At 33.2% G+C, this 25,970-nt stretch overlaps 1 protein-coding gene across 6 annotated transcripts in view; it reads right to left on the reverse strand.

Annotated features, from left to right (window-relative positions):
• Positions 1 to 13,891, reverse strand: part of LOC128180084 (leucine zipper putative tumor suppressor 2 homolog) — a 31,638-nt gene extending 17,747 nt beyond the window's left edge. Inside the window, exons 1-3 of one of the 6 annotated variants that reach the window (XM_052847910.1) lie at positions 13,723 to 13,884; positions 13,415 to 13,635; positions 12,735 to 12,806 (exon numbers count right to left, since the gene is read on the reverse strand). The gene's annotated coding sequence lies outside the window, so the exon portion shown is untranslated. Of the gene's footprint in view, positions 1 to 162; positions 335 to 856; positions 1,059 to 1,980; positions 2,566 to 11,174; positions 11,463 to 12,734; positions 12,807 to 13,414 lie in introns of those variants that run through there. The other 5 variants (XM_052847917.1, XM_052847911.1, XM_052847913.1 and 2 more) reach the window with 5 other exon arrangements.
• Positions 13,892 to 25,970: the final 12,079 nt, after the last annotated feature.

The following is a 25,970-nucleotide window of genomic DNA, read 5'->3' on the forward strand; positions in this document are numbered from 1 at the left end:
TTATGAAAACAATTGATAGCATGTTAAACATTCAATAACCAATTCTTCCGAGCTAATAATGCCAAATGCATACATTATTTCTTCAAATAACTGCCCTAAATATTAATAAATGTACCTTTATACTTTTGGTGCATTGAAAACCAAGAACTGATTTGCACTTACTTGTTAGAGAATTTGAGAGCCATTTAATGACAATCTCCTTGCCTTATCAACCCATATCAATAATATTCAATTTTCCCTAGAATTTCCTCCCACTCGCAAATGGCAAATATCTGCGACAAGATTTCAGTGCCCGGGTATGCAGTCTCGCGATAGAGACACTTCAGTCCTGCTTATGAAAAGCATTTTGACAACTCATTAAAGGAAGGCTTCACCTTGCCCATTGAGAAGTTGATGGAATGTAACACTATAACCTGAATGTATTGATTTTAACAATCATCGGATGGGCTAGAAAATTAAAGGTTTAAACATGTCAAAAAGATAAAAAAACAATACATAGCTAATATTCCAAAACATGCAATAGAATATCCAGGGACTGATGCTATAGACAACCTATTCAGCCAGATTTCATTCTTTTACTTGGAAATCAAAAAATTAGATCTATATCACTGGTTTTGATTAAGACAATGTTCAAGTCTTATCGGTTCTATGAGGTTGTTTGGCCACCAGAAAAAGAGGTGACAAAAAGAATTGTCAAGATTGACACAAAGATTAAATGCAACATGCACTGCATTTAAATGCAAGGTCTTGATAAGTTGTTACAGTAAAATCACCATAGCCAAATTGTTTGTTTTCCCTACGTTTACTGAACCCTAGTCTAGCCATGCAACTTTCCATGTGTGAAAAAATAACCTACCCATTCATGAAAATGCCAAAATTTGAACCATGAACCATAATCACACAACAGATCGATTTTCTGTATCAATCCAAACATGCAAACATATTAGAACACATGCCTCCTGGCTTTGGTTTCCATTGTCTACTGAATGCAGAAGCCACTGCTTCTCCCCACACTCACACAAAGAAGCACAGGAACTAAATTTTCTGATAAAATCTGACATTTCTTCCCTCCTGCATATCAAGAGTTTTCATGATCCCTGCTTGACATGCACCTCCCACAATTTGGAATATTCCAAAGATAAACACAGGATATTTACCCACGGTGCCAGTACACTGGAATGGTTCACTTTTAGAAAAGAGGTTGTAGACAAATTTTACTTTCTTCCTTTTTTTTCTCTGCCAAAAAAACTCTTTTTCAAGAGACATGAGAACAATGCTTGTCTGTGATTGTGGTTTTTCCCCTGAATGTATGAGAACCAAGAGTGCAATCCCTCCCTAGGTATTGACAGTAAAGGTGCCTGGGTGCCTTTAATTATCCTATCAAAGTGTGGCCATTAAAATTTTAAGATGACAGAATGTAGTCTTAACATAGGATGCTGATATTGTTATTTAATGGCCAACGGATGGGTAATAAAAATACATGTCTGGAACAACAACAGCAAAAGGAAAAAAATTAGGCGAAGAATTTGTAAATTAACCAGAACATGATGTCAATGCACGCCAGAAACTGTCTCCGACTTAAAACCGCACAGTGACACACTCTTTGATACGAAAACATCCGCAGATTAATAATATTACCATCCAGTGTAGTCTACGAGTCCTGGCTTTCTTTTTTATCTTAGGTAATAAACAGAAAAAAAACTTGCACAACAATGAGAAACATCTTACATCTTTAACATTGCGCCTACCTCATAAATTTGAGATAGAAGATCTTAATGGATTCCACACTTCTTTTTACTTGTCACTCCATTAAAGGGAAGAGTCCATGATTAATTAGATCGGATTTAATGATGTCATGCTAAATTTAACATTTCACAATCTTTGAAAACCTTGTGATTTAAACTTAGGTAACTGTCCCACACATGCATTTTCAGCTTAAAAAGGGGGTAAAAAAAGTCTTAAAATGTCAATATACCATACCTGGCGTCTTTAATACATCTCAAAGGAATGGCTTTTAGAATTTTTTTTCACAACACCTGAATGCTTGAACAAGGTGATTTTGCAGAGGGACAAGAGAAAGAAGTAATCCTGGGTGACACCAAAAAAAGTATTCAGTTTCCACGGCAACTTATCAGGTGTGATTCCCAGGTGTTCATCTAATTCTCCAGATGGATCCTCAGTCTTCTCCGATTTCTGGGGTGTTAGAGGTATCAGCCTCTACTCAACGATCTCATTCTCTCCGAAATTGAAATCAAAGCCAAAGTCAAAAGATCTCCGTGCACACAAAAGAGATACTTAATATGTATATCATCCATGGCTTAAGATAAATGTTTTTTTTTTCCTTTAATGCGCCATACTATCTTTGGGTTAAAATTCCTTAGTAGTCTTCTTGAAAGCTACTTGACTGTCAAAACTTTCAAGGACTTTAAAAGTAGGACATCTGTAGATCTATGAAAATTAAAAATACATGTATCTCCTTTTAAAGAAAAGAATATATCAAACACACTTTAAATGGCCTAGAATTCCCACTGATAATTTTCTGAAGAAAATAGTTCTATTCCTCACAAGTTCCCACACTTGAATTTCTCAATCAGAGCAATTTAAAAAAAACTCATGGCCGTCCAGAAATAAATCTACTCTAGATATAACATATACAATACAAATGTCTGATAAAAGTCCTCTCTGATAAAAAAATTCTATAAACCTGGGCAAGGGTGTCAAAATAAACAAGAGTTAAGGACCCTGCTGAGCCTAATCTTCCACAGTATAATCCACAATAATCCTTTGTAAGCGTCTAGTCTGATAGGCAAGTCTGGCCGCAGATGATTAGGACAATGGTGAAATCATGACCCGCGACAATGCACCATGGATCAAACGATTCCCTTGTCAATCAAACGCTAGGCCCTCACTGGACAGCGGACATCATTAAATGGCGATAAATTTAAAAAATACCCATTCAATTGATATGGCTGTGTTATTTTGCCTCTGCATGCCTTAAAATATCCTGAATTGGAATTGGGGGATAAAAGAGAAGAGATTTCTTTCTTTTTTTTTTACCTTGGAAACACAGGTGAACAAGATGAAAATAGATTTAATATAAAGGTGTAACGATAAAAAGGCAGCAAGTGACAAAAGATGGGAATCCCTTAACTGTATGAAAAGGTGATAGATAGTCAAATAATGCTGAGAGAAACAAGTTAGTTTGACACTATTCCTTGTGCCGAGATGATAAATATTTAATGCAAACACAGTCTGGTAAACATTCTCTTTTGTCCACTTTGATATTGAAATCCTTGGCAACTATAATCAACTGTTAATACATTTCCTCCCATGTTATTTTGCCTCTCAAAGCACCTGAATCCCTTTTTGAAGTTTAATAAACTAATTCTTTACACAAGTAATAAATAAATGTTAGCTAGCTAAACACAGGACTATAATTTACCAAATCAAATACAAAGCCCAAGTTCTACAAAGTGTATTTACTGATATTTTCACAAGGTTTTCAAAAGTTTGTGCAAAGAATTATGGTTTAGGTACAATATTTTGATAGGTAACAAGATTTCAATAAACGCTTTTAGAACAGGTTCAACAAATGGAAAATCAAATGTGACCCTACAGTTCATCACTTCAATATCTTATTTCATATTTGTTAAGAAACATTAATCTGGTTGTACTTTCAAAACCCATAAATTTTTGGATATATATCTAAAGGGTAATAAAGCTTTATTAAACATGTTTTTAAAATTGAAGACAGATTTAGATCAAATGATACTAATAGAGAATTACTATAATGTTTCTCGAAAAAAAATTCTCCTTTTACTTTGTATCAGAGGGTTTTATCTTAACATTTTAACACAATAAAGTATCTCGATAATTCTTCAACAGAGATGAATTTTAATTAATGATATGCATGTCATCAAAGTAATGCCTGGTACAGGTTCTATAAGAACAGATGCTAGGATGTTTGCTCTGTATCCCTTCACATTTAGATATAGATATCACCCCTAGCCACATATGCTTCATTGCATTAGTCAATGGCTGTAACATAAGTTCTGCTGTACCAACATTACAAAAAAATATAAATCATACAGCAAAAAAACACAATCCCTAGACATTAAGCTAATGGATTCCTCTCATCTTTAACAGTCAAACATGTTGTGTAATCAGGGAATGGGGCCCAAGTCTCGGGCCTTTAAGGCTAGATCAAAGAGTCTAACAGAGATTGAATAGTAAAAGTGCTTCCTTAATCAGTCCATTCAACAAGATCGTACACGGGCTATATACCCTGATGTTTGCTCTGCGGATTTTATAGCCAGCCCTTCATGAATTAGTAAATCAGCCGACATTTTAATCGGTAATTAAAATTTAAAATACACAAATCCGGTGCAAGTCATCTCATAGAACCGAAAACTCAACCGTATTGTCCAGAACCAACACAGCCGTGTACGGTTTACGTAGACCGTGTCAATCGAGGCTAAAGGTTTAATTAAATTCTGTTGACTCTCTTTCTCAACTGAAATAAAGCTGGGAGGAATTTCATTTATGATTTACATATATAGGCCCCAGCATCAAAAGCTTGACAATATGGACGATCTGATTACCAACACAAGTACAAATGTATTAGCAAATTTAGCATATTACTTCAAACACGCTCCTTTGAAACATTCTTTTCATCAATAATCCATATACCACCTCCTTTAATTAGAAAACGCAATGGTTTCATTGTGTTGTAGATTGTATTTTTTCTTATTATGCCACATGCTTTACAAAAATAAACAAGCTTGAATATCTATAATTAAAGGGGTCCTCATCTTAACGAATTAGCATGCTAGTGAAGTATCATATAACCTGTCAATCTCAATGGATGAGATAAAGAACTGACTTCATTTGAGCCATAAAAGAAACTACAAGAGGATAGTGATAACGAATTATAGTTAATACCATATGCAATATTATTGTTCCAACATCTTTTTATTACCGGTTAGTGATGTTGATTAGGCTTTGAGCATCTCAACTTGTATGATACCAAAGTTTCGTGAGTTCATTACAAATAAAAAGAAAATTACCAAATGTATCTAGTAATCTTCATATAAAGGTTAACTGTAACTTCACTTTTTCTAAAATCCTTTAACACTGTTGTCTACATAGGAAATAAAATTTAAAATCCTCATAAGGCTTGTATTAACCCTTTGTGTGCGGCGACCCAACATATTGGGTATGGAATAGCCGACGTTACCGTGCGGCAACCCAATATGTTGGGTTTGAGAAAGAAATCAGCACTTAGTTACTTTAGCTTAAAATGAAATAAAAACGGTCGAGTGTTTTTCTTGTGAATCAATAAATTTAAAGACAATAAATGATTTCTGTTTAAAAAATGAAAAATATAAGCCTATTTTTAAAAGAATATAGCTTAAAAGACGAATTTAAATTCGTCGTCTTATTTTGGAAATGGGGAAATTCCGCGCCATTACTAATCTCGAAAACAATCGGTCAATCTAAAACTCTTAACAAAGAAAACAAAATAAATAACATATATAATCAAGAAAAAAACTATAATTTTGAAAAAAATGTAAAAGATTACTTAAGTTAATGTATAAAAAAGAAAGAAGGAGAGGAAATTTGGAGACTTTCTTAACATTGACCTTAACCTTGCGTATTTCTTCCGGTTAAAACGAAAGTTGCAGGTTGTTTTTGTTCATTCGTGATATTTTCGCTAAAAAAATAAAATAAAAATGATTACATCAATGTGATTAATTGTTTTTCGGACTGTGTGTACATTTGATTGTTTCATCCTTGCTGTAAGTACGACATATGCCTTCATGATAATTATATAAACACGTTCGAAAACGCGCGAGATATCTCCAAACAGAAAACGCGAGTTATTTACATGTTATCAGTGTTTTCTTTCATCTTTTGTCCTTATCATTTATACTCTTTTAAGTGAAAAGTTATTATTCATGAAAATATTATTCAAACCTAGTATGAACACAGCAAAAATCATGGAAAATGTAGCTATAAAAAATGAATGTTGCTATGTATACGTCAACAACAGCACTCGGGTGCCAAAAGTATGTCAATTTTTTTCCTTTTCATTATATATTTCATTGAAAACCAACATTTTTCAAAGAATCATTAATAAGGAACCCCTTGACCGATTTTAAAAAGACCTGGATTGATAAATTCAGAATTTCTCTAGCTTTTTTGCTTCATATTTAAATATTTTTTCCAATCTTTTTTTTCTGAGACTTGGAGTTACATGTAATAATCCAAAGGCTTGCATATTGCAAAAGATATATAGTAGAGCTCTTATAAAATATCTTTGTGTTGTGTTTGAAATATCAAATTTTACAAATGAGTCATCAAAAAAATATTTCAATGAATGTCAAAATTTGCGAATTCAATCTACTTTAATCAATATAAATTTCTTCAAAATCTGTCAAAAAATAACAACAGAAAACTTTTTTAAAATAAGTCTTGTTTTCAATGAAATATAGGGAAAAAATAAAAAAAATTGAAATACTTTTGACGCGCAAGTGTACATGTAAATACTTATCTTCTGAGTGTACTGAGCAGAAGATAATTTAATGGCAACAGCAAGGAGCATCGATTTTGAAGCATTTTTGAATGAGTTTGCAACAGAGGACAGTGATTTTGAATTTGACGATTTTGATTTGTGAGTAGACCTACCGAAAACTTAGAAAATTTTATAGATTCAGACAACTGGGTGGCAGGAGACGGGGACCCCCATCCCTTGACTATGCAAAAACTCCTGGCTTAATACAAGCAAACAACAAAGGTTCACCTCAAGAACATTTAAATCACTTTTCAATGACAGTGTTTTTTAATTTCTTGCACAACAGACAAATCTGTATGCACAGCAATTCTTGAGGTTTCAGTCTTTGATGACTGTTTTTTATACCCCCGCTCCGAAGGAGAGGGGGTTTACTGTTTTACCCTTGTGTGTCTGTCTGTCCGTCCGTCTGTCTGTCTGTCTCTGTCTGTCCGTCCGTAACAAAAATTTCTGTCGCATTTATCTGAGCAACTATTTATCGCAGATGCTTGAAATTTTTACACAATATTTGTATAGGCATGCCATATCGTGGGATATATTTTTGTACATATGTACCAATCGGGAGTCAACTTCCTGTTAAATGATGACTTTGTTTATTTTTAGCCAAAATTTTCAAACAAATTTCCGTCAAAGATTTCTCAGCAACTGTTAATCGCAGATGCTTGAAATTTTTACACAGTGTTTGTTAAGGCATGCCATATCGTTAGATATATTTTTGTTTCAATCGGACGTCAACTTCCTGTTAAATGAGTACTTTGTTTATTTTAGCCAAAATTTTCAAACAAATTTTCCTCAAAGATTTCTCAGCAACTATTTATCGCAGATGCTTGAAATTTTGACACACTATTTGTTTAGGCATGCCATATTATGGGATATATTTCTGTACCAATCAGATGCCAGCTTTCTGTTAATTGTCAACTTTGCTTATTTTGCATATTCACATCAGAGCGGGGGTATCACTAGTGAGCATTGGCTCACATATATCTTGTTCATCTCAATGACAACGAATATGTGCCACATGGGGAAGATGGCTATGATTCTCTCTTTAAACTGGGTCCATTGTATTAAAAGATTTTGGAGGGGTAAAGAAAATGTAATGCATGTAAAAAGTCTGATGATATAGAACTTTATTTATTATGAAACCAACCTGAAATGGAATTTGGGGGGTTTTAGAATCACCTTGTCTATATATTTGTCAGAGGACATGATTTGTGCAGACCACTTCGATATTCTGTCCCAAGCTTCTACTACCACTATTTTTTGCTTAATATTTAGATAATCAAACACTTATATGTTTGTGCCCTTCTGGTAGATAGAGATGGATACAATATGTAAGATTTACCCATTATAAATCCTTGCAAGAAACATCAAATGTTGTGGAGCACATACATGAAGCTAAGTGGTCAAAAGTATTATATCAGTAACCGAATGGTCACTAGTTCAAAACCCTTTGGTCAAACTTGACCTGAGGATGCATCATGTCCCTAATCCGAGTTATTGATCAAGTCATGGTCACATCACAATCAAAATTCAATTTTTACAGAGTGTGTTAGTCCGTTTCTTAAGATATATACTTTATAAATGGTCATATTAAAAGAATTTGTTTACTGAAATCATTACTGATTCTGTGAATATAGTTCTGCGAACTTGATTCTTTCAAGGTTTGACATTGCATGTGTATCAGCCCCATCAAAATTTTTGCATAAAGCCATGGTCCCTTGGAGAGGAAATCTACCTTTCCGAGTGTACAGTCCAGATTATTAAGCCAGACAAGTATGGGCTTAAAGCTTACATACTTTGTGATCCAGAAAATGGTATTGTTTGAAAATGAAGTTGCACACAGGGAAATCTTCAGACCCCCCCCCCCCCCCCCCCCCCCCCCCCCAGTGACAAAGGTGAAAGATAGTCATTGCAGCATTCTACTTTCCTATTTTGCATTTGCTATAAACATTTATTTTGTGCTCTGTTGATCTGAAATGTTTTCAACATAAACCAAACTTTACCAAAAATATAGTTTATTGATGAGCAGTTTTCAAATGCATGAATTGTAATCACTTTCCAACCATGTATGTGGAAAGTAGAATGTATTTATTAGGACTCTTGAATTGATCTTTGCTTGCAGTGAAAACTTTGAAATGGTGGAAAAAAGTATTTTTTTCACATTTTGACCCTCATCATTTTAAATACTTATGTCCTTTACAAGGAAAATTGTGAAGAAATCATAGGCTTTTTCAAAGAAAACTGATCCATAAGCTCCTGAGCAACTCTGGTGGTAATATTAAATGTGTGGTACAAAAGGAGGAATGAGCATATAAATACAATTAAAATCTATGGTTGGACAAGGAATCGAACCTGGGACCCCTGCAACTCTAGTCAGGAGCCTACCATTGAGCTATCCAGGCCAATATCCACTGTCATATCATATAACCCCAACTACTACATTCCTCTCTCCTTAAATAGTCTTCGACTCCGAAGACGCAACACAAGTTCACCTTGTCAAGACTTATATTTATATTGCCTGAACAAGGAAATTCATGACATCATCTGTAGTAGGAAAGGAGGAATAAGCATATAAATACAATGAAAATCTATGGCTTGACCTGGCAACATGAGTTTGACTTCAGGTTGTGTTCAAGTTAAATATGTTTTAATAGCATCAAATAATGGAGTATAAACAAATAATCATTAAGTTTAAGGATGTAACATTGACATAGGTATGCCATTTCATAATAAATAAAACCAGTTTTCCTACAAACGCATTAAAATGCATACAAATAATTATATAATAATAAATTTAACTACATGTATATGATATAGCTTTATCATACATGCTTGGCCATTTATTCAAGTGCCAAAAGATGGGCTTTGGTAAAAAAGAAATATTTAAAATGAAAAGTAACCTTTAATTAATTACCTAAAAGCGTGTTACCAAAATAAATAACAGGCTCCTTGCCTCTTGGTTCCCACCATAATAAAAACATAAAGTATAATAGAGTTCCACACAAAAGTAGCAGGCAGACCAGCAACTGGCAAGTCCCTTGAGAGGCTTAGTGGTCACCACTTTTTAAGAAAAATTGTTGTGACTAAGACTGTCTGCAGACTCTGTTTTGTATATGCAGCAAAGTGTGCAAATGAGTGGAAGGAAGAAAAAGGCCAGGAAGGCAGACTTTATATGAATGTAGCCAATGCAATGTCGCATTGTGCATAGAGCCATGTTTTGCGATATACCACACCAAGCAAGACTATGTTCTAACTTATAAGAGGCTATTAGGCCAGCCCACTGAGAGGTGAACTCACGTCACTATTTAACTGTCAACATTTTATCAGAATTTATAATTTATTGACATTAATTGACATTTGATATTCATTCATTTAACGCATGCATTGAAATGAATTTTTTGAATAGATTTCTGATAATTTTGCCAGCAATTCTTTTTATTTTCTTGATTTAATTTCTCAAAAGTACTTGTATTAATTTTTTTTTCATTTAATTATGGGAAGTTTGATGTTATCCCCATAATAAAACATTGAATATCAAAAAATCTTCATTTTACTTAATTTATGTTGCCATGGTTACCGAAAAATGGGCATAAATGTAAAAATCCATCTTGATTAATTTGTGTCAGAGAGAGCTGATATTAAACAATATCTGTAACAAATTTCAACAGCGTAAGCTAACAATTACTAAAATTACTTCATGTTAAATACGAAAGCTACTAAATTTGCTGATGTTCTTAAACAACTCAGTACTGGGACATAAGTTGCCATAAAACAAGTCAGCACACAAAGGGTTAAAGGCTCTTAACTAATTCAATATCTTTTTTATACTGTATTGCTCAATCCTCAAAACATGTTTCATTACAGCACTATCTCTGACGTCAACTCCCTATAATTCCCCCCCCCCCCCCCCCCATTCATGGGACACAACCTTAGACAGGATGAAGGGGACCACCTATGAACAAAATTACAAAAGCTTTCAACATGAACCTGGAAAAAAAATTGAAACTTCAAAAAGTCACAACCCTTAGACCCACTAATCTCCTTCTATAACCATTAGAAATATTTAAACACTTGAATCTAAAGTTACACGGCTATTGACTTGCCGGTGAGACTTGGAGACAGTTGTCAAATGTAACACTGCGTCATTAGAAGCATGGGTAAAATCCACATCCTTTATTGTTAAGCCATACCTGGTCATTCCCCTCCCTATCTCTTTTGTCATGCTTCTGATTATTAATGTAAATGTCTTTTTCATTCATTTTTACCCTATTAGTGGCAAAATCGTTTTCTCGTTGTTTTGTACATATATTTACATTTTTATTATGGCAGCCTTATCAGTGGTCATTACCCTCTGAACTAACATTGGCTAATATAACAATGCATGGCTGACAGAAATTGATTCTCTCACTCTTTTTTTCCATACCATTTTTTTTCTTAAAAAAAGAACGAGCATTGTTGGTGGAATGAGAGGAAAAGTTATTTCTTGCCAAGTTAATGTCTGCTGCAATAAATTCAGGAATTCTCCCCCATTACAGAGAGTGTAATTGTATTTCTGATAAAAATAAACCCGTCATAAACTAAATGAAAACCCAAATCTGCTCACCTTCGAAAGCGAAATTTTTTTAGCATCCCAGAAAAATTGTACAGCCATCTTCAAGCAGCCCTTCGAAAGTAATTACCAAACTTTTACCCATCCTGCTCTAGTCATTATAGCCAGTAATTCGTTTCCATGACAAATCTGCAGTTTTCGATGCAGGAGGCAAAATGCTAAGATTATGATGCATATCACAGAGATCTGTATCAAAAAACAGATGGTAGATACGGTTGAGGTGGGTTTACATTCTTCAAACAAACACACAGGCAATGTTGAACCAGCATCCTGACCCCGTCATCACTCAGCTGCTGATGGTGGGTAATAAATTAATGCAGACCTGTCAGGCGTTGGAGTGATAGTGTGAACCAGCTATAATGAGAAGAACTTGCTACTGTGATTGTCTTAACTAGATTAACTAGACATACACAGTGAAAGAGACGATCACAGCAAGACTGAGACAAAATTAACCATATGTTGCTCACTAGGGACATTAAAATGGGAGGGGGGAGTCATTGAAGAATAAGTACATGCACTAGTACTCAGTCTGTACTATTTATGATAATAGGATCAAGTAGATAAAAGGTTTCTATAAATTTTGGAAAGTCATTGACTGAGATTGGTTTCTAATCATTTTTTCTTCTTTTTTTCTCACCTATTACATAAAGATCTGTAAACTTGTTATACTGATAAACTACATGTTTCACAGTTTTGAAAATATATCAAAAAAATAATTGTTCAGTTGGTATATGACAGATGTACACACAATTTGAAACCACAAACACCACAGACAGGTGTACTTGGAAACTTCTGTACAAAAATCTTAATATTGGTGGAAAGTTCATATGGGTATCAAATTATGATAAAAGAATTTCCTATTACTGAGTAAATGAGTTTTTCAACAGTGTTTACAACAAACAATATCTACAGTGTAGAAGATATATGAGCCCAGGAAGAGAGTTTTTATATAGAATTCTTGTCTCTAAGCCAAAAAAAAACCTACAGATGTATGAGAATGAAGGTGATGATGGCAATATCATTGAATCATTTAAATACATTTGAGTAACTTTGTTGCAAAAAAATTGTACAAAGCAATAATTACGGTATGTCCAACAAATTCCTTAATTAAAATTGATTTCTTCATCAATAGTGGATAATTCATAATGAATCCACATTTCTTAACACCCCCTCCCCCCCCCCCCCTTCCCATCACTCTTTGTGCTTGCAGTAAATGGCAGATGATTTATTACCTGGAAAGACTGACAAGCACAAGTGATTCCTTTTTGTCAATCATTATATTTGAATAGCTGTTAGGAATGCACCATGAATCACAACTTATACTTTTGCAGTCGCAGATCTATTAAGTTGTGTTTATATAATCTTTTAATATAAAATTTCTGGGGGGAAAATGTACTGTTACAACTAACTATTTCCAAACTATTTTTAATTAAAATAGCATCATTCAAACAAAGATCCCCTAAAAAGTGTAAGATCTTTAAATGATGTTGTAGATATTTGAATACACTTTCCATCTTTCATTTTCTTTCTCTTAGCAACAGAATTGGTCCTTACCTGGTCGAGGGAAATTCACCAACGTCTGCCATTCATGTTCGATAAAAAGCTGCCAACTCCCAAGTTAAACTCCTAAACAAAAAATGTTGGACATGAGAGAAGCCAAGAAAAGAGAAACATAATATCGCATATAAAAGAAGGCTTTGAAAGCACCCAATGTGACACCCACATCATGAAAGAAGGCAACACACATCAGGAATTAAAAGCTACATATAGACTATGAAATGTATATGTAAATATCCAGTGACTGCCAACTTGCCAAAAAAACTATAAATGGAATCATTTACAGGCTTCCGAGATCTCTGAGGAGATAAGTGTGCACTAGCTGTTCAAACGATGCTTAATTTAGGGGGAAAAGAGGGCCACCGAACTGGTTGTTCAGAGATTTCTCGTTGAGAAGACATGTCACATTCCAATTACAAAATCATCACACATCTTTATCATTACGGACAGAGACGAGGGGGGTTTACATTCACCTGTGATTTTAAATTGCAGGTGTCTGACTTGAAGCCGAGATCCTATGCATGTTTTCCGGATAGACATGTATCATTCATCTTAAAAAGCCACATCGACTCCTTATAAATAAAATTCAAAAGAGGGGAAATTATGTGCAGCACTTTTAAAAATCTATAAAAGGCTGGTATTAAAAAAGATTAAATCTGTGCACATGCAATACTCACAGTTTTACAAATACTCTTGTGGTTTTCGATACATCTTTGCATTTAATCAGTTCTATTTCCACATCCACCCTTCAAATGTAACACTACAAGTGTCCAATGCTTTACGGATTGATGTCCTGCAGGCTAGTTGCGTGGTTGACCGCACATGTACCTGGTCGTAGCACGGGACCTTTATTGTGGCAGCAAGGGTAGAGAGTAGGGCCTTCTGGCAGAATTGTCACCTATCAATACACAAGACGATCTGTCAAAAATGAAAAAATTGTCAATATCCTCTCAAGTGCTTATCAAATCTATGTTCAAACCCACACCTAAAGGGAAACTTTGGGTCGGCTGATCAGATCGGGGGGCCTGCCAACTGTTCAGGTTTCAGAGACTAAGTGAGCATAAAATTGCTGAAATTATCTCCAATAGCTTGAATCTATAGTGAAGGTTGGATTTCACACATGAGCAAACTGCAGAGAGAAGTTGGATATCAAAGGCAAAATGCTGCATTTTAACCCTAAAAGTACACTCAATCCATCTTTTACAATGCCGTTTCATATTCAAATAACTAAAGGCTCCCAGACACTCGAATTTTGATTTTTAATTCACAACTCTTCATCTAAAGTCATAAATATGTCAGTCTAAATCCTTCCATTTTAAAAAAATTAGAATGGAATAGATTTTTTTTTTTTACTATATTATAGGTACGTACTGCATTCATTTTAATAAGAAAATTTTAAAAAGTAATGAACCAAGAAAGAATCTGTAAGGACTAAAACTGATTTATGGCCATTTATATAGAAAAATCATCATATACATCAACTGAAGTTAATCTTTTTATATACCTCTGACTTGATTTACTCATATACATGTAAATATTGACACCATGCAGAGACAACGACAACATCAATATCATCAAGAATGAGAAATTAATAAAGGAAAACAGTTGCTAACTCTCGCTCCCTTAATATATATATATAACTACATGTATAAGATGACCGTTTCATTCTTTAAAGAAATGATGCATGGTGGGAAAATATCAACAGAGGATATTATCAATAAAAACCTATTAACATGTATTCAAGATTCTAACCTGACTGGACCATCAACTGTTAATAATTCCGACCAATACCGTTAATAATTTCCAAATGCTTTCCTTGAGTCACTAGTAACATGCCTATTTTCCTATTTATGGAATCCTTTAATCTCAATTTTTATACAAACCTGATAATTAAAGCAATATCAATATGGAAATGATTCATTATTTGTACAAAAACAACTTTTCAAAACTCTTCAACGTGATCAAACCATATATGTAGAGCGCTATCACTGATTCGTCCCTTGGTTTTGACAAGGCGGCCTTATTCCAATGATTTGTGGTTCTTTATCTTACATGTACTGTGGTGAATGCATTTATTCATTTAATACACAGGATATTACAATCTAAATAATAAAAGAAAATTGTTTGAAAATGAAAGACATTTATGTGTCAGTTGTAAACTGTCAAGATGAGATACATAATATACATGTATATATTTACATAATGCTGGCATTAAATCAAATGTTACAAAAGAACATGGTACACATTTATTATGATTCATAAGTTTGCATTTCCTATTTAACATCACAATTTCTTCTTCATTTAAGGGTTAGAGTATATCTATTTTAATGATAATTCAATCATTCCTGCACTGCAGCGAGTGCAACATGATTGTCGTTAGTGTAAACTCATAAAAAAAATGTTAATTCCCCACCTGCATAGGTTTTAAAGATTGAATCTTACAAATTCTTATTTACCGATACTTGCAGGCATAGAGTGAAATATGCATATATCGTTAGTTTTTCCATTTAAGAGAAAATGCAACAGACCTAGTAGCTTAATTAAAGGTATCAAACATTAACAAGATTGATGAATCATTTAAATAAACAAAATTGACACCAGACAGATAATTACAAACGAATATTCAAATCACATGCATTTCTTTTGAATGATCATTTTTAGAATATTTTGAAATAAAAATTCCCTTAAATTTTTTCTCCCCAAAATTCGGTAAATCAAAGTACACAAAAATACAGTGATCAATACAGAAATAAAACAATTCAAAGCTGAGGGCACATGCACTTTTTTCTTTCCTTTTTGTTAAAATTGCTAAATTTGATCCTGTTTCAACTGCTAACAAATTGATTTTTTTTTTGCTCTTTTGAAACAAATGAAAGAAAATATGCAGAGACCTGGTACAGCAGGATCAGTTTCCTTTGATCTCTATTCACTCTTATTGCGACTTGATTGACAATACATTGGCAGAGTTCTGGCCACACAGTTACCAGAGGACCTGGGCACTAGTCATGTCACAGAGTGCAAACCATAATTGTCACTGCAATGTAAAGACTATAGTTATTTAGGTAAATTATGTCAATGAGGGATTTTATAGGATGCCATGTTCTGATCCCTGACCTTTGAACAATTTGTCAACCTATTGAAGATTTGACAATTACCTGTTACACATTAAACAGATTTTTGAAAGAATATTCTGTGGAGAGTGAAAACAGGAAAAAACTTTAGAAAGAAGAAAAACAACTTCCATCTAGACTGAATAGTGAATTTCAATACAGCTGAATTCCAATAAATGTTAAAAAAAAATCAACATCTATATATACTCCATTTATTAGTTTTGAAAAACCAGCATTTAATTGAGACACCTGTATTCCTCATTGTAAAACTGATTTGCTGTGACTGAATGTCATGACCATGCAAGCCTTTTATACATTGTAAAGACTCTTACATTTACTTCATACATTTATCATAATAACTTAGTTCAATACGTTAACTAACTACCATTACTATATTGGTATAAACTTAGAGTCATGAACATAAATAACATAACATGTAAAACTAACAAATCAATAATATCGGTATACTAAACATGAGGTAAACACGATCCAAAATACTGCAGAATACTGTGGAATCATTAATTTCGTGGGACCCAATTTTCACGGATTGCTTAAATTTAGACCTTATTTCTTGCATTCTCTTATACCTATAACAGGAAATATGTTTTTATTACTCTAATTTATTAATTCGTGGAGGATGTTACTTCGTGGATTAGAGGTACCCACGAATTCCACGAAAAATTGAGCCACCATGAAATTTAATGATTCCTTAGTATAATCAAAACATTCTTAGTTATAATATTGTAAAATCTGAAAATTCTAGAATGGTAAAACTATTTTGATTTTTGAGTTTGTGTTCTTTTTATTCATATTAATTTTGACAGGCTTCTCATACCACCTTGATCAATGATACAAGAGAGATAACCCTTGGCCAGTAAAGAAACTTCTACCACCACAATGTCGCTGGGGGTCAACAGCATAAGAATCCAGAATTTCCCCAAGAGCTACAGATCAGCAGCAAACACCTTGAGTAGCACAACAAATATCAAGCTACCAAACACATAAAGATCGAGAAAAACAAGTAAGAATACCAGGCAATATACCATGTTCTATTTAAGGAGGCTGATTTGGGTTTTTTTGCGTAAAAACTACAATAGCAAAACTCTTTATATTTTAACCATATGTTAGCTACATCAACTCTAGTCTATCTGCGAAGGTTAAAAAAAATCGAGCGTTTGGTTCTTTTTAGGGGTGATCTCAAAATACAGGTACATTTACTATAGGAATATAAAAGGAAATTTTAATTTTCCACAATTCAAAGCAGATTAAAAGTACTACAATAGCTTTTATCTTAAATTGTAATATGTGATTAGTAATACAATTTTCTATACCTTATATGTTAAAAAAAATAAATTCTATCATCTGGTTTTTAGTGGGGGTCATCTCAAAATATGAAAATGCACCACATTTTGCTATATACCATATGGTATTTCGAACATTACAAATGTTGACTGGCATATGGATTCATTCAAAAATTAATAAAAATACCTCCGAGGATAGCATTATTCTGTGTATAGATTTTCAATGGCGTACAACTGATATTTTTTCTTTTATCTTACTTCTTATAACCCACTCCTACAAAGCTTTATTTTATCATAACTTCACAAATGCAGAAAGGCAGCGCTCACCTATTTTACAATGGAAAAAATCATTTAAAAAATAAGATTATATTTTCCATAAAAAATCTAAAAAATTTTATAGGTATTTTGTTTAATATGTTTAATTGTATAAACAATATCAAAAAAACTTCATGAAAAGTATAATATTATACACTGTATTTTACTAGAATGCGCAAAAACATGCGCAATGAAAACTAAAGTCAGCCCCATTAAGGTTGTATGGAACACTTCCATATAGTAACATACTTCTGAAATAAACAATAAAATCAAGCATGATTCTATAAACTTTTTTTCCCCCCAAAATTGTTACCGGGTACTTTACAGCATAGCACAATGGGTTAGAGTTTGAATCCCACTGGGGCTTTTACAATTTTCACCTTTCTACAAATTTTAAAACATAATTTTTTGTCAAATCACTTGAAATGTTGTAAAATTTTACAATTGCAAAAGTATTTTGATTATAATGTACTTTTATCCAAATTATTATCAATAGATGTCCCATACCACCTCAAGAGATGGTTTCTACAACAACAGCTATGATGTCATTAATAAATTTCCCAGTCAGTCTACCTACAAACTGATTAATGCTTCCCTAGGATACTGACACTGAAGAGACATATGTGTGCATGCAAGAAGGGGAAAGACCTGTATATCCCAGGCCTCCAATATCTGTCTTTATTTACAACATAACTTATTGTTTGTTATGTAAGCAGGGCTCATATTATGTTTTGTTTACTTAATTTCTCTAATGGGTAATCATTTTATTGAAATGAAATTAATTTTTACCTGCAAGTTATATGAGGACCCAATTATTAACACTTTCTCTAGTCTTTATCACATGTCATTTTGTAGACCTTCTAACAGCTTGAAACTTGTTTACATAACATATAGTTGCGGGATCTGTATCTTAATTGATACATATATAATTACGGAATACACATATGTATTCAGACTTTGGTTAACCACTAGCAATACTTATTTATTCATGCATTGTAAACATCAAAGTGTGACAGTCGGACAGATTTAAATCAAATACCAGTGCCAGATAGTTCAGTTGAAAGAGCACCTGACTAGAGATTTAGGGGCCCTTGTTCGAATCCCGGTCTGGTCTGTCATTTTTTCCCCATTCCACTACAATTGGTGCCCAACCAAGTTAACCCCTCCCATGGGAAAGAACCCTTGGGATGATGATCTTCAAGGGCAAAATTCAATTAATGGGGGAGGAAATTGTGACAGTCAGGCCAGTTTGAATACTGGCCCCAGATAGCTTACCAGATAGCTTAATCAAAAAAGCACCTCAATAGAAATTGAGGGGGATTCAAATCATCCCACTATAAAAGTAATAAAAAAATACTTTTAATTTTTTTCATTCCTTTTTCAGCTACTTTCTTCAATGGATTAGAGTGGGTGACATTTTTCAAATGGCACACTTCAGAACATTGTTTGATAATAAGTGGCTGAGGATGGGGAGGGGTGACAGATGATACTTATTAATAAATAATGCTGTAAGATAACACGTGAAAGTTACAACACATTTCCCAGCTCCTATTTATTAACTGGTACTTTTCAATGGTGAACCATAACAAGAGATATTTGTCATATCATACAAGTCCGTTCTACATGTACCACCATTCAATTACTGTTGAAGACCACTTTGCAAAGTTGTTACCAAACTGTATTCAGTGTAAGTACACATTAAAAATACATGTATTTATCACTCAGATATAGTTACTTGTACTTTTCATGTACACATGTAACTTGCAGAGATCTTCATATGATATCAAACAGGTTGGAATCAATCACCCAAATAGGATATACATGTATAGTCCGTCCCATAAGTTATACTGTAGGAGCAGAAATTTTTGTTGAGGATTTAATTTCGTTATTTTCGTTGGCAGTATAAATCAACGAAATTAAATCCATGACAAATTTTCAATCCGAGTGTTAATGATTACAAAGAGAATATGATATGACGAAATTAAATGCCAATGAAATTTTATTTGGTTTAAAAACAACGAAAATTTGACCAATGAAAATATATGCGCCTACAGTATATTCAGTACTTGTAAATACTTTAATAAGATACAAATACCTGTGAAGTGCAATTCATAGATGATAGGGAAAATATCCAAGATAGTTTTCCCTTTTCTCCATATAGACTGATTTCTTACTGAGATTTATTGCTAGCACTCTCGCTCGAGCCCTAGCAGCTACATTGATCAGTCTGTATTTCTGAAATATGCATGCTCGACTTCACATTTGGGCATTCTGGGAAAACTACCGTAATTATATAGACTGTTAGAGGACAATTTTGAAAAAAATAGATATGATCAAACTTCGATGTTTCCTAATTTTATTGTCTAACCTTCATATAAATATACAAAAAAACTCAGGTCTTGTAATCCCAAGATGGTAGAGATCACCTGCATGGTAAACTCTATGTTTCCTAACAATTATACCACCTTTCTCGGTAATTCCAGCAAGCTCAAACAAAAAAAAAACCCAGAAATTTCAGAGCATGTCTGAACAACAAGATGTGATTGATACAATGCAGTACCACACTGATATGATTTTTCATTTTCCCTTTTTTGACGGAAAAGCCCAATTGATATAATCAAGAAATGACATTCAAGAGGGAAAATATTAAGGTTGAGGCACAAAGAAAGATAACTTCTCAATTTGGCTTGAGTCAATCATATGGGGAAATGAGACTCACGTGAGAAATTTGCTTCAGATGTCAACATAGCAAGATTTAATTTTTTGTTTATATATTCACCTTAAATCATTGCTCAATCACGCCTATTTTTATTTTGCATCAGCTGTATGGATTTATCTGGAGTCAATATAGTTAATTAACTCAAAAATTCTGAGTAAATGACAATTCTTTAAAGGTTAGGAGTGCCAGAAATCGCACACGGAATGTTTCAGATTTTATTACTAATATGGCAACCATGAACTGCGAATTTTTAAACACAATATTAAATGGTAGAGATTTTGTTGCAAAAACAATAAAAATGGTAAAATAGGACTATAAAAGAGCAGTGATGTATATATACATCCCTGAAAAGAGCAACAATTGAGGTATTTAAGACCAATCATATGAAAAATCTTGGCAATCAAGATACAGTGCAATATATATATTTTTTATTTGCTATGAAGCAAATATATTGGACAAATTCTATCGTTAATCCGGGTGGGTCCGTATGACATCTTTCATTTTAAGGATAGAACGCTCTTTCTATAACTCACGTATATATATTTTTTTTAAATAAGCTTGTAATGGGGAATGTTGACAGCATTTCTCCATTCGGAAATCTCTTGGAAAACCTCCCACAATTTTTCAACGTTATCACCCGGGTCTGTTGCAATACAAAACCCCAGTTGACATAACATTTTTTGGCCATGTATTGAAACTTGATAGTGAGTGCAGCTCGCCGGCGCACAGCGCCGGAGCGAAGCGAAGCGAGCTCTACTGGCAAGGCGTGTGTGAATAAAAAATTCGGACTAGTCGCACATTCATTCAACGGATTTTTTTGGCGTCAGTAAATCGGACCAGTAATGCATTGTTTTAATCGTCCCAGTAATTCTCTGTAATCATGGCAATTTTTATCACTTCACACTCTCACGAGAATCAACAAGACAATAAAAACAATAACGATGTATACCACATACATCCAGTGCTACCTCTAAAGTTCACCTCAGTACACTCTCAATCAAAAACAATCGAGTGACGTCACAAAGGTTTACACATTGATCCGATAGATTTTTTCGGCGTCAGCAAATTTTGACCCACAATTCATAGTACAAATGGTTTCCAACCTCACGTTCTCACGAGAATCAAAGTAATTAAAACTTTTTAGAAACATATAAGATGTGTAATTTTAAGAACATCGTGCGTTTTAAGTAATTAAAACAGTATACTTCGCGTATTTTTTTTCTCAGGGGAGTTTTGAAGAGTCAGGCGACACTTAACCAACGTCAGCTCTGACGTCACAATAAGCACTGATAAGGGGAAATTACTCTAATTGAAGTTATTGTAAATCTGCTGAAATGACCAAAATCCTCTCAAAATCTTGCAAAGGCTAAGCTAAAGAACACCTGAAGATTAGAGACATTTCTTCAGATACCAGTTGTAAATTGCACTCATTTGGATGAATGCTCACATTTATTTTATTCACTATAATTATGGTAATTTCCTGGAACGTACACGTACAATGTAGCATCGCCCTTTTTTAAAAGGGGGTGGGTGGGTAGATGGCAGCCTCGTCCAAAAAAAAAAAAAACATAAAAATTCTAATCCTTCTGACAGCTCTTAAGCAGTTCAATGGTTTCTTTATTTTCACTTCCATTTATTACATGCAAAGGGGGGGGGGGGGGGCACCATGTTCTTTTAATATGATACGCAAATATTTTTAAACGTAAATAAAAAAAATTTAAACATTAATTTTTTTTTTTTAAAGTGGAGGGCGCAAATACATGATAAGTCGATTTTCTGTGTGTAAATTGAAAAAAAAAAATGAAATATTATTTTTTTAACATGGGGGGGGGGGGGGGCTCTATGATAAGTCCAGTTTTATAATTATGTAGGTTTAGGAAAAAATGTCTACTGCAAAAAAAAGGGGGGGGGGGGGGGGTGATAAACTGACCTTACAATCACTTTATAAGAGGAGTTACAGTGCAATGAATATTTATATATTAAAATCTTTATTATTCAACAACATTGTATCTGAGATTAAACTACTGTTCTACTAAAAAATAAATAAATAAATAAATTATAACAAATCTTATAAACTATGAAATCAATAATGAAAATTTACTGAAAAATAGGTATGTTTTATTTTTTTGCATTCAAATTTTACGTTGTTAATTTTATTTTTATTGATTTATTATAATTGATTTTAAAGTAGATCCAGTGTTCTGTGACGTCACACTTTTTTGTAAAACTTTGAATTCTTTAAAAATTGTGCAAGATAGTTTTATTTATTTTATGTGAATATAATCACATGGATGTAATTAGAATTATTGGTAGGTTAAAGATATTTTCGCACTTAATTTTATTCTAAATTTCCAAATTTTTATATATTTTATCTATGCAAAGGGGAAAAAACTCTTTTTCTGACCTTTCTCTCAGTTGTATGTCTAAATGCTATAGATTTTCTTATTCCAACGGTTAATTTTAAAATATTTTTGTAATTCTAGTTTTCTGATAAAGTTGACATTAAAATTAAACAAGAAAAACAAATTTCTGCCTACAAGATTTTACTTTTAACAGAAAAAAAAACATTTTTCTAATGCTAAAATATGCTTTAGTTTTTGTTTATCTGGCATCTCAAAAAGTGTGATGACATGTATATTTTTTCTAACAATTGATGACATTTAAGTCTATTAAGTCAAAATCAGTTCGGTTTTTCAACTTTCCTCAGAGAATTTTACGAGTATGGAGCTACCTTCAGGGGTCGACACTAACTTTTTTTTTGCATTAGTCCTGCCGGACTAATGTCTATTAACTTTTACTAGTCCGCAGGCAATTTTATTTGCCCGTCAAAAATAAATGAAATGCATTACCGTATTTTGTCTAATATAAAACACTGTTTTTTTTATTAGAATTTGTAAGAAGGGGTGGGTATCATACATCACCGGGAATTTTTTGATGTTTTTTTTCGTACATGTTAATCACTGGCTTAGTTGTATTGTACTATTCAGTGCATAGCAAGAAGCTGCGTATTCACTATCTCCGTGTACATGGTAGAAGCCGCCATTACAGATGTTAAAAATAGATCTGTGCAATAGATCAGGGCGTTGAGCTACCATGTTCTTTTTGTTATTTAAGTTCTTTAAAAATCAGGTATAAATAATCAGCAATTTAAAACAAATGATTTAAACACAATTCATTTAAATTAAACAACAAGAAATTTCCTTTCACCTTTAAGTTTATTTTTTTTAAACACCTATATAAGCGTCTCTATCGAAGCCAGGGTTGTTGTGAACATGTATGCTCGTTACCTATATTCTCAGACATCCCCTTAGGGCAAACAAATTATCAAACCACCCATAACATCCTGCATACCTCTGTTGTTTTCACTCGGTAACTCTATAATCACCAAAATGTATCATATATCAATTTACTGTAAAAATAAAGTCAGCGTTTTCCAGGAAGTTGTCGACTTTGCAACATCGATAATTTACACAATTTTTTAAGCAGATTTTTTTTATTAGTCCAACCGGACTTATTAGACAGAAATTTTGTTAGTCCGACTCAAAATCAATAGTAGTCTGTGACTAACGGACTAAGGTTAATGTCGAACCCTGTACCTTAAGCTAAATGGGAGGTTCAAAGGAAAAATCTTTGAAAGTTTTCATACCACTACAGTCCAATAACCTGTTTCAATCAAGCGATCGAGTATCAGTAGATATTTGAATGAAATCTTCTTCTTTTCCAAAATCCCCATCAAACTGGAAGTGAATGTTGAGACATAAACGCCATTCGTACCGATGAAACTAGAAAATTCCGGATTTACATTGTCAGGATTATTCTGTAGACCTAAAATCGGCAATATATATACACATGCAGCGATTTAAAAAAGAATAGAAAATACCAATTCATTTGCCAGTAAGAAGACAGGCTCAGACATATCAAAACCGAAAATTAATTTTTCTCATTGCGCAGATGATCATTATATTTAAAATGAATATGATTTTATTTATTTAATCATCACAGATAGATTATTATTTCATAATTACACAACATTCATAAAGAAAATCCATTTGAATTCAAGAAACAAACAAGTTTTTTGGGGAACTATTTTTTCGTGCGGAAGGTTTTTTAGACGAAAATGACAGAAACAAGCAATTTTATGAATTTTCAATATACTTTTCTTTTTATTATACTTTATTCGTTATTCACATTTTTAACATTTGATAGGTTTGTAACATATTTTGTTATACTTTCATGTTAAATACTGAAATCTGATTGGTTAAGACGCAGTTAATAATATTTACTATTACCCTCAGCGTTAGCAACGCACTTGGCAACGGGTAACATTAAAAAATGTTACATGCGCGAAAATTATGCGCGTACGGTTCGCTGTAGAATTCACGTTATTCCTATATAAAAGCAGTAAAATTTTCTTAAAAATTTTAAAAAAGACATTCAGTATAACAAAATAAATAGTGCCTGTTTGGGAGGATAACAGTTGAAATTGACACCCCTCGAAAACCATTGTCTACCTCCGCTTCGCGTCGGTTGACAATGGTTTTCTCGGGGTGTCAATTTCAACTGTTACCCTCCCAAACAGGCACTATTTATATATTATAGGTTCTGTGTGACATGTACAAAATCAAATCTTGAGAATGTGATAGCCGTTTAGCATAAAATCATGCATATATATAGAACATGTCTGAATTTTTTTAAGCCAAATTTTGCGAGAATTTTACCTTTGAAGCCCTATATCTAAAATTTGACATCACTGACCCCCATGTTATATTATGTCAAAATGATACTGAATACATATTTAGGCAAACTGGATTAATCTTATAAAATTCTTGATATTCAAGAAGTTTTCATTTCAAATCAAATTGTAACTATTATAGAAATTGTCTATTTTAAGTGCAAAAAGGTCACAAAAAATTAATGCAGCTTTGTACAACTTTTTTTCGTAATCCCTCTATTCAGTGTGACTATTGTGCATAATTAAAACCAATAATTGAAGAAATAAGTTTGCTTAATCAAAAATACTGACAACAAATCCTAATCAGGATGAAATTGCATTTTAGGTGCAAAAAGGTCAAATTAAATGGACCATAACTCAGAGGGATGGATACTGATCCCCCATTATCTTTGTATTTTTTAAGTTTGTTTTGTCTACAGATTTCAATGATATACTTCTCAAGAAAATCTTGATACAACAACATTGAGGAGTGGGATACCTTAAATTATTTTAAACCCCCCCCCCCCCCCAAAAAAAAAAAATAATAACGAGTATTTACATCCTATGAATCTCAGCATAATTTCGACTCGGAAATGCCAGACTCTAGAATATTAAACAAAAATGAACTTTTAACAAACGAGACCCTCCCTCGGACCACCCTTCGAAAGGGTTTTTTAATTTGTGTCTAATCAGATATAAATCCGTGTAAGCAGTGTGGTCCGTGTAGTATGAAATATTCACGTATTCTTGATTTAACAATTGCTCATCAAAATTTGTCAGAAAACCAATACTCGGACACGGACCCTTATTAACAACATAAAAGGCTTTTTATACACCTTTAATAATGTCGATAAAACAATAAATATTTACATCTACCAAGTATGATTCTTTTTATTTTTTACGTAAACTTTAGTTAATTCTTTGCTCTATAGAAACAGCAAGACTGAAATCTACACGCCCTGTTTATCGATTGGTCGAAACTTACAGCGACCTAGGCAAAACCATGGACTGCACGAAATAATGATGATGATGTCGGACTCAAATTCCCATAAGAGACGATTTGGCTGTTACTTAATT

Source organism: Crassostrea angulata, chromosome 4 (genome assembly GCF_025612915.1).
Source record: "Crassostrea angulata isolate pt1a10 chromosome 4, ASM2561291v2, whole genome shotgun sequence".
In the NCBI taxonomy this organism is placed as follows: Eukaryota; Metazoa; Mollusca; class Bivalvia; order Ostreida; family Ostreidae; genus Magallana; species Magallana angulata.